General features: G+C 40.5%; 1 long non-coding RNA gene across 2 annotated transcripts in view; it reads left to right on the forward strand.

The window, feature by feature from the left end:
• The window catches only part of LOC132386403 (uncharacterized), a 42,601-nt gene extending 32,809 nt beyond the window's left edge, over window positions 1-9,792 (forward strand). For both annotated transcript variants that reach the window (XR_009509521.1, XR_009509522.1), the window contains 2 exons: window positions 8,182-8,246; window positions 9,656-9,792. This is a non-coding gene — a long non-coding RNA (uncharacterized LOC132386403). The remainder of the gene's footprint in view (window positions 1-8,181; window positions 8,247-9,655) is intronic.
• The last annotated feature ends 1,308 nt before the right edge of the window (window positions 9,793-11,100 follow it).

Below are 11,100 nucleotides of genomic sequence, written 5' to 3' on the forward strand. Positions count from 1 at the left end.
AGGCATATTTTTTTGAGGTTTGCAAAATGGCTTTGTGTGGGTGAGATTATAGTTTACAAACTTGATCACATCGTTTATGAAAAATGGTTGATTGATGAAGCCCGGGGTGGATATTGTATTAGTCGAATTTGAAAAGCTTTCAACAAGGCCTCTCATGGTGGTTCGGAGGGTGATTCCCTCTGTGTCTGACCCCGGGAGTGTGTGATGGGACGGTGTGGAGGGAGATTCACTTTGTGTCTGACCCCGGGAGTGTGTGATGGGACGGTGTGGAGGGAGATTCACTCTGTGTCTGACACCGGGAGTGTGTGATGGGACGGGGTGGAGGGAGATTCACTCTGTGTCTGACACCGGGAGGGTGTGATGGGACGGGGTGGAGGGAGATTCACTCTGTGTCTGACACCGGGAGGGTGTGATGGGACGGTGTAGAGGGAGATTCACTCTGTGTATGATCCCGGGAGTGTGTGATGGAACGGGGTGGAGGGAGATTCACTCTGTGTCTGACACCGGGAGATTGTGATAGGACGGTGTGGAGGGAGATTTACTCTGTGTCTGGCCCCGGGAGTGTGTGATGGGATGGTATGGATCGAGATTCACGCTGTGTCTGACCTCGGGATTGTGTGATGGGACGGTGTGGAGGGAGATTCAATCTGTGTCTCACACCGGGAGTGTGCGATGGGACGGTGTGGAGGGAGATTCAGTCTGTTTCTGACCCCGGGAGTATGTGATGGGACGGTGTGGCGGGAAATTCACTTTGTGTCTGAAACCGGTAGTGTGTGATGGGACGTTGTGGAGGGGGATTTATTCCGTGACTGACCACGAGAGTGTGTGATGGAACGGGGTGGAGGGAGATTCACTCAGCGTCTGACACCGGGAGTGTGTGATGGGACGGTGTGGAGGAATAATCACTCCGTGTCTGACCCCTGGAGTGTGTGATGGGACGGTGTGGAGGGAGATTCACTTTGTGTCTGACCCCGGGAGTGTGTAATGAGACGGTGTGGAGGGAGAGTCACTCTGTGTCTGACCCCGGGAGTGTGTGATGGGACGGTGTGGAGGGAAATTCACTTTGTGTCTGACACCGGTAGTGTGTGATGGGACGGGGTGGAGGGAAATTCATTCTGTGTCTGACCACGGGAGTGTGTGATGGAACGGTGTGGAGGGAGATTCACTCTGCGTCTGACACCGGGAGTGTGTGATGGGACGGTGTGGAGGGAGATTCACTTTGTGTCTGACCCCGGGATTGTGTGATGGGACGGTGTGGAGGGAAGTTCACTTTGTGTCTGACACAGGTTGTGTGTGATGGGACGGTGTGGAGTGAGATTCCCTCTGCGTCTGACACCGGGATTGTATGATGGGACGGTGTGGAGCGAGATTCACTCTGTGTCTGGCCCCGGGAGTGTGTGATGGGACGGTGTGGAGGGGTTAATTATTCAATGACTGACTCCCAGACGGGCAGAGGGAGAATCACTGTTCCTTGTTCCTGAATTCCAGAGCATGCTTGTTCCAAGGACTGGATCAGAAATGAAGACCGGGGAGGGGGGGCGGGGACGGGACATCACGTGATGACGTAGGATCGGGACGGTGGAACCCAGCCCTCCCGTAAAAAAGTTAATAAATTAATGTTTAAGTGAAGAAAAGGTAATTAATACTTTTTTAAGGTTACTTATCAATTACTTTGGATTGTTTTAAGCTATGCCTCATAAACAGAGGACGAAGAAAACTGCTACCGCGAAGACCGCTCAAGTTGGAACAGAATCAAGGCCTACTTCTACTGAAGAACCGCGGACTCAGGTACAACACACCACCGGTGAAACAGAAAAGGAGACTGCGGCAGCATCGGCCATTTCTAAAGGAAAAGATCAACGAGAACTGCGCAAGCGTAAAGGAACGAGCATGCGGAAAAGAGAGCAACCAGAACTACAAAACCCAGCAACGACTGAAACCGGCAGTGAATCGAGTCTGAGAGAGAGGCTGACTCTCTGGAAAAATCAGACGAAGATGGAGAAGAAGAAGAAGAAGATGAAAGTTCCTCTGAAAATACAAAAAAGATTTTGAGGCAAATAATGCATAAAGTAAATGCATTAAAAGTAATTAAAAGTAACCAAAAAGTAATTAAAGAAAACAATAACAAATATGGAGGCTATGTTTGATAAAATGACAAAGAAACAGGAAAAAATGGAAAAGAAAATTACAGATTTGGACGTCAAAATGGAAGAAATGGATGGAAGAATGAAGAAGATGGAAGATGATAATGATGCCTGGACATCAGAAAGAAAACAACTCGTGGGAAAAATTGATAAGCTTGAAAATTTTAGTAGACGCAACAATATTAAAATTGTTGGACTTAAAGAAGGTACCGAAGGAGAAGACCCAATAATTTTTTTTCAAAAATGGATTCCTGAGAAATTGGAAATGGGAGCAGAAACTTTAATTGAGATTGAAAGGGTGCACAGAGCCTTAAGACCAAGATCTCATGATGATCAAAATCCGCGATCAATTTTGATAAGATGTTTAAGATACCAGGATAAAGAAAAGATTTTGAGGGCGGCTGCCCAGGGTGCTAAAAGAAGAAAAGGTCCGTTGATGATAGCAGAGAAACCAGTTCTTTTTTATCCTGATATAAGTTATAACCTTTTGAAGAGAAAGAAAGAATTTAATCCAGCTAAAAATGTTTCATGTGAAAAAGGTTATAAATTTTTAATGCGTCACCCAGCAACACTGATAAATTTTTTGGAGGAAGGAAAAAGATTTTTTTCTGATTATCAAGATGCGGAGGTGTTTGCACAAAAACTTCCATCTCTTCGTTAATTAAACGTAGCGATTTCTAAATGTAATGGTTAAAGACGAAGACAGAGACAGCAAATGGAACTGATGGACATTTAAGGACGATATAAGGGAGAAAAGTAAAATTTTAGAAATATTAATTGAGAATAGTATGTTTTTTTTATATATACTTTTTATGTTGCGGGGGGCTGCGGAGCTTTGAATCGGTTACTACGGGATTCACGTGTGTAATCATGGCGATTGCCATGACCCGTACAATAGAGGGGGGTAATGTTGTGTTTTTTTTTTCTTTCACAAGATTAGTAAGGGAGTATTTTGTATTTTTCTTTATTTTCTATTTTTCTTCTATTGTTTTGCCTGGATGATTGGTGGGGACACACATAGCAACATGGTGACTTCTAAAAAGATTTCCCAGGATGCAACGAAAGTTGAAAGATTAGGTATTATTATAGATTGGAGTGACATAAATAAAAATAATGACTAATTTAATGATTTTTTTTTTAGTTTTAATGTTAGTGGGCTTAATGGACCAATAAAAAGAAAAAGAATTTTAACATATAATAAAAAAATGAAAATAGATATAGCTTTCTTACAAGAAACTCATTTAACGGATATAGAACATCAGAAATTAAAAAGAGACTGGGTTGGAAATGTTATTGCAGCTTCACTTAACTCAAAGGCAAGAGGAGTTGCAATTTTGGTTAATAAAAATTTACCAATTAAAATACAAAATATATTAATTGATTCGGCAGGAAGATATTTAATTATACATTGCCAATTTTTTCAGAACTATGGACTCTTATGAATATTTATGCACCAAATGAAAATGATGTAAAAGTTATATAGGACTTTTTTGAATTTGGCTAATGCACATGATAAAATATTAATAGGTGGAGATTTTAATATTTTGTTTAGATCCAGTTTTAGATAGATCAACAAAGGCTATTACAAAATCAAAAGTAGCAAAATTAACTCTATCATTGATGAAAGATTTAAATTTGATTGATATATGGAGAAGAATCAATCCAAAAGAAAGGGATTATTCATTTTATTCAAATAGACATGAAACATATTCAGGGATAGATTTTTTCCTATTATCAACAAATACTCAAGATAGAGTGAAAAATGTGGAATATAAAGCAAGAATATTGTCTGATCACTCTCCTTTAATAATGACAATGATAATGATAGATAAAGAGGAATCAATTTATAGATGGAGATTCAATTCAATTCTACTAAAACGTCAAGATTTTTGTGATCTTATGAAAAAGCAGATTCAGTTCTTTTTAGATACAAATTTACATTCAGTTGATGATAAATTTATATTGTGGGAAGCAATGATAGCATATTTGAGAGGCCAGATAATAAGTTATACTTCTAAATTTAAGAAGGAATATATGATAGAAATAGATCAATTGGAAAAAGAGATTATAAAATTAGAAAAAGAATCTCAAAGAAATATGACAGAAGAAAAACGAAGGCAACTTATTAATAAGAAGTTAAAACATAATACACTCCAGACATATCGAACAGAAAAAGCAATTATGAGAACTAAACAGAGATATTATGAACTAGGTGAATTTCTTGCATGGCAGTTAAAAACAGATCAGATTTCTAAAACAATAAATGCAATTCGAACAAAAGTGAATGAAATTACTTATAAACCTCTAGAAATTAATGAGGCTTTTAATAATTTTTATTCTGAGTTGTATAAATCAGAATCAAAGAATGATGACGTTAAGATAGAAGAATTTTTATCACAAATAACTCTTCCAAAATTAAATACAGAAGAACAGAAGCGATTAGGTATGCCTTTTACATTGAAGAAAGTTGAAGAAGCTTTAGGATCACTTCAAAGTAATAAATCTCCAGGAGAAGATGGTTTTCAACCTGAATTTTATAAAAAGTTTAAAGATTTATTAATTCCTCCTTTTATGGAGTTAATATATCAAGCGGAAAGAACGCATAAACTTCCAGAATCTTTTACAACAGCTATTTTAATAGTATTGCCAAAAAAAGATAGAGACCTTTTAAAACCAACATCATATAGACCTATTTATTTATTAAACCGATTATAAAATAACAGCAAAAATCTTATCTAATAGATTATCTAAATGCTTACCAAAATTAGTGCATATGGATCAAACAGGATTTATCAAAAACAGACAATCGGCAGATAATGTAACTCGGTTATTTAGTATAATCCATCTAGCACAAAAGAGGGAGGAAATGAGTGTGGCAGTTGCTTTAGATGCAGAAAAAGCATTTGATAGATTGGAATGGGATTTTTTATTTAGGGTATTGGAAAAATATGGACTAGGAACATCATTTATAAAATGGATTAAAACCTTAAATACTAATCCCAAAGCTAAAGTAGTGACAAATGGTCAAATTTCAACATCATTTCAGTTAACAAGATCAACTAGGCAAGGTTGCCCACTATCACCTGCTTTATTTGTGTTGGCAATAGAACCACTAGCTGAATTAATCAGAATGGACCCAGATATTAAGGGTTTCAGAGTTAATCAGGAAGAATACAAGATTAACTTATTTGCTGATGATGTTCTACTTTATTTAACAGATCCATTACATTCACTACGCAAATTATCTTATAGACTAGAAGAATATGGGAAAATATCGGGTTATAAAATAAATTGGGATAAAAGTGAAATTTTACCTCTGACTAAAGGAGATTATAATCAATGTCGATTAATAACTCAATTTAGATAGCCAGCAAATGGTATAAAATATTTAGGTATAAGAGTTGATAATGATATAAAAAACTTATACAAATTAAATTATTTACCACTTTTGAAAAAAATTCAGGAAGATCTTGAAAAATGGATGGCATTACCAATAACATTAGTAGGTAGAGTAAATACTATAAAAATGAATATATTCCCTAGATTACAATATTTATTTCAATCATTACCAATACAATTACCCCAGAAATTTTTTCAAGAGTTAAACAAATATGTGAGGAAATTCCTCTGGAAAGGTAAGATGTCAAGAATATCGTTGGAAAAATTGACATGGAAATTTGATCCAGGAGGATTACAACTTCCAAATTTTAGGAATTATTATAAAGCAAATCAACTTAGATTTATTGCATCTTTTTTCGAGAAAGATAAACCGGCATGGATTAGAATAGAATTAGATAAAATAGGAGAAAACGTACCAGGAGATTTTATATACAAATGGGAATCTAAATGGATACGGGAAAAGAAAGAATCTCCTATATTAAAACATTTGATTGATTTATGGAATAAGATAAATGTTGATGATGAGACAAAAAAATCTTTATTAGCAAAGAGATCTTTAATTCAAAATAGACTTATTCCTTTCACAATGGACAATCAACTTTTATATAATTGGATTCAAAATGGGATTAGATATATAGGGAATTGTTTTGAAGGAGGTATATTAATGTCATTTGATCAATTAAAGAATAAATATAAAATATCAAATAACACTTTATTTTGTTACTTTCAATTAAGGGCTTATTTAAGAGAAAAATTAGGTCAAACAATGTTATTGCCGAAATCTAATGAAATAGAAATTTTAATTCAAAAAGGAAATATTAAAAAAATTATATCTAGTATGTATAATTTGATTCAAAGACAGGTATTTAAACAAGGAGTCCATAAGTCAAGACAAAATGGGAAAGTGATTTGAATATTAAAATTGAAGAAACAAATTGGTCAAGACTGTGTCTTGATAGTATGACAAATACAATAAATGTTCGGTTAAGATTAGCGCAGTATAATTTTCTACATCAATTATATATTACACCACAAAAAATAAAAAAAAATAAATCCAAATTTATCGGATCAGTGTTTCCGATGTAACCAGGAAACTGGTACTTTTTTACATTCGACATGGTCTTGCTCTAAAATTCAACCTTTTTGGACAAATTTAAGACTTTTACTGGAACAAATTACAGGAACACCATTTCCTCATAATCCAATATTATTTTTACTAGGTGATATTGAAGGGATAAAACCGAAACTCAAACTAAAAAAGTATCAGAAAGAATTTATAAAAATTGCACTGGCAATAGCCAAAAAAGCTATTGCAGTTACTTGGAAATCGGATATACATTTAAGTATAGACTCTTGGAAGAAAGAAATCTATGGTTGTATTCCATTAGAAAAAAATACTTATAATTTAAGAGATCAATATGAAACATTTCTGAAAATTTGGAGCCCTTATTTACAAAAGACATGATTAAATATATAGATGCTCTGAAGATGAAACAATTGCTTATTAGGGGAAAGAAATAAATATACATATTAAAGTTATTACGAATTCCATGGAGCATGTGGAGATCTTCCAACAACAAGGCATTCTTTCTTTCTTTCTTTTTTTTTCTTTCTTTCTCTTTTTTTTCTATAGGGCAGTTAGGGGGGAGGGGTTAAGTGGAGGGGGTAAGGGTTATATACATTGTTTTTTCATACTTTACTTTGTAACCATTTAAAAATGCAATAAAAAAAGTTTTAAAAAAAAGAAATGAAGACCGGCTTTATTACATATCCACGTTTGAAAGATCCTACACTGAGGCCCGATCTGCATTGCTGCAACTCTAAATGGAATCTACTTGAAATCAGTTCAAGCCAGGAAGAGGTATTTGTCAGATGAACTGAAGAGCAGTATATATATATATATATAGATAGATAGCTAGATAGATAAATAGATAGATAGATAGATAGATAGATAGATAGAGAGAGAGAGAGAGAGAGAGAGAGAGAGAGAGAGAGAGAGAGAGAGAGAGAGAGAGAGAGAGAGAGAGAGAGAGAGAGAGAGAGAGAGAGAGAGAGAGAGAGAGAGAGAGAGAGAGAGACAGAGCTCCCTCCATACGGTCTCATCACACACTCCGGGGCTCAGAGTCAGAGTTAGGCTCCAGCATCACCGTCCCAACTCACACTCCCTTGATCAGACACAAAGTGAAGCTCACTCCACACCGTCGCATCACACACTCCCCGGTTCAGACACAGAGTGAGTCTCCCTTCCATACCATCTCATCACACACTCCCGGTGTCAGACACAGAGTGATCTCCCAACACACCGTCCCATCACACACTCCCGTGGTCAGACACAGAGTGATCTCCCTTCCATACCGTCTCATCACACACTCCCGGTGTCAGATACAGAGTGATCTCCCACCACACCGTCCCATCACACACTCCCGGGGTCAGGCACAGAGTGAATCTCCCTCCACACCGTCGCATTACACACTCCCCGGTTCCGACACAGAGTGAGGCTCCCTGCATCTTGCCATCACATTCTACTGGTGTGAGATACAGAGTTCCTTCCACACCACCCCTTCGCGCTCTCCCTTTGTCAGACGTAACGTGACGCTCCTTAAATTCAAACTTTAATGATAGTAATTTATTTTCACAGAATTTTGTTGAGAAATCTGTCCGCGACCAAGGCAGTTCATACTGGATTGGAAAATGCAACTATGGGTGAGATTTGGGGTATTGCAAGTTTCTGAGAAAAGAGTGAGTCGGGGATCGGTGCAGGCTGAGTGAAGGGAGTGGGCAATGTGTTTAGTTTGGGGACTGACACAGTCTGCGAGAGGGGAGTGGGCAGTGAGATTAGTTTGGGGACTGACACAGTCTGCGAGAGGGGAGTGGGCAGTGAGTTTAGTTTGGGGACTGACACAGTCTGCGAGAGGGGAGTGGGCAGTGAGATTAGTTTGGGGACTGACACAGTCTGCGAGAGGGGAGTGGGCAGTGAGATTAGTTTGGGGACTGACACAGACTGCGAGAGGGGAGTGGGCAATGTGTTTAGTTTGGGGACTGACACAGTCTGCGAGAGGGGAGTGGGCAGTGAGATTAGTTTGGGGACTGACACAGTCTGCGAGAGGGGAGTGGGCAGTGAGATTAGTTTGGGGACTGACGCTGTTTGCTAGAAGGAGTGGGCATTGATATTAGTTTGCGGACTGACAAGGGCTGTATGGAGAGCGTGTGCAATTGGCTTTGTTTGGGGATTGACAAAGTCTGTTGGTAGAGTGTGTGCAGTTGAATTAATGTGGGAACTGTCATGGGCTGTGGGAAGAGAGTGCGAAGTGGGAGTGTTTTGGTGGTTGACACAGATCTTTAGGGAGATGGCTAGGTATTGGGTTTATCGTAGGGAATCGCGCGGGGTCTTGGAGTGAAAGTGGGATGTACACGTATTTTGGGGACTAACACGGGACTGTGGGGAGAGACTGGAGCTGCAGAGCTCTTTTGGGAACTGACCCAGGTTGTGGGAGAGAGTGAGGCAGTGGGAACACTTTGGGGCCTAGCACATGTCTGTGGTGAGGGAATGAGGGAGGGTTGTACATAGGGGACACACACAGATCTGTGGGGAGAGAATAGTTCAGTGGGAGTACTCTGGGGACTGAGACACGTCCGTGGGGAGAGCATGGGAAGCGGGAGGTGTTTTGGTGATTGACACAGGTCTCTAAGAAGAGGGTTGAGCAGTGGGATTATTTTGGGTTCCGGCACGGGGCTGTGGGGAGAGAGTCAGGCAGTGTAGTTTGGACTGACACTGATCTGTGTGGTGGGAGTGGTGAGTCTGAGTACTTAGGCAGAAAACACAGGCCTGTGGGGAGACATTGAAGATGTGGCAGCATTTTGAGGACTGATATGGGGCCTTGGGAGAGACTGGCGCTGTGGGAATATTTTGGGGACTGACAAAGGGCTGCAGGGAGAAAGTGGACCATTGTGAAAATTCTGGATACTGACACAGGGCTGTGCTGGGAAAGTGGGATTGTGGGAAATTTTGGGGTGCCGCAGGTCGTTGGCGAGAGTGGGCGTCAGTGATTTTGGGGACTAACACACGGCTGCCTGCTGAAGGTACGCTGATATTGCTTACCCCTTCTTGATAGGAGAGTGGCCTCGAATATCGTGTTCCAAATGAAGGCTGGAGTCTTCGAATGCATTGAATGTGGATGGTACCCTCACTTTGAACATTGCAGTGAGGATAAGCGTTGCTTCATCTGCGAGAAGTCGGCGCTTCTGTGCTCAGATCTTTCTGAAAAGATCCAGGATCTCTGTCAACAGTCAATAGAGTCGACTTAAACAAGTGGCAAAACCGTCTGTATCTCACCGACTCACATTACATCATCAGCTCTGCCCCTCACCCTTGCCTTATTATCTTTCCCTCTATCGCAATCTTACCCACCATCTCGCCCACGCTTCACCTTCGTTCCTCTAAATACTCTCTCTCATCCCTCTCCACTCCCGCCTCTTCCATTTCATCCGCATTTTCTCCCTCCCGCATCTCGCCTCCCTTTCCCCGAACTCTTCCTCTTCTATCCCTGTCTCTTTCTCGATTCTCTATTCCCCCTCTACACACTCTCCCAATCCCTCTCTTTCCCTTTTATCGAACTCAACTCGCTCTCCCGCTTCTGTCTTCAGCTACTCTCACCTCAATCATGCGCGTCAATGTTCTCGATACCCCAGTCCTGTGGAATAAGAGTGCATGTATTCGCCTTATCCGTGCCCCTTGTAGTTTTGTACAGCTCTACATGGTCACAAAATAAAGCCTGAAAATTTCCGACTGCACCATAACTCAGCTCCTAAAATCCTGGCAGAAACTTCGGAATTCTCCCTCTGTAATCTTTCCAGTTCGTTGAGATTTTTCTCAGAGCAAGGCAAGCAGAACTAAACTCCATACTCCATGTGCGGCCCGACCGACGTCATTTGCAACTGCAACGTGACCTCCGACTCCCGTACTCAGTGTCCTGACTGATGAAGGCCAGCGTGTCAAATATCCTGTCCACCAGTATCGCATCTTCTCTACCGGATTCACGGTCTGTTTTATTATCTGTGACGCAGACCACCTGAGATTTGTTCTTTTGAAGGATCAGTGGGGCGCTAATATGTAAAATTACCGTCAAATGCAACAAGCTAATAAATGCCGCAAAAAATGTGGAGGTGGTGCTCATACGTTCAAGAAAATGCTAGCGGAAGGGAAGAAGGTGTTTCTGGATCATTGAGATTTCGGCCTCCTGTTCCTCGTCAACCCTCCTTCCCAGACGACCATCCTTGTCACCGTCCGCCAAGACTTCCTCTGCAGCCCTCTCCGTTTCCGCCACCGCATTCTTCTTCCACACTTCTTGACTCTAGCAACCCTCCGTTCACTGCGCTGCGTGCCGTCTTCGTCATCTCCTCCTTCTCCAACACCTCCACGTCTCCCTGATCTGCTTGATCCCCTGCAGGTCCACCCCGCTTCCATTAACCGTCTTCCTCCTTTACACGTCCCCCTCTCACTGTTTATATAGAAGTATGGCGAGGAAGGGGGAGAGGTGACGTCTAGTGTTACACCAAC

The sequence above is a fragment of the Hypanus sabinus genome, unplaced genomic scaffold (assembly GCF_030144855.1).
Source record: "Hypanus sabinus isolate sHypSab1 unplaced genomic scaffold, sHypSab1.hap1 scaffold_1145, whole genome shotgun sequence".
In the NCBI taxonomy this organism is placed as follows: domain Eukaryota; kingdom Metazoa; phylum Chordata; class Chondrichthyes; order Myliobatiformes; family Dasyatidae; genus Hypanus; species Hypanus sabinus.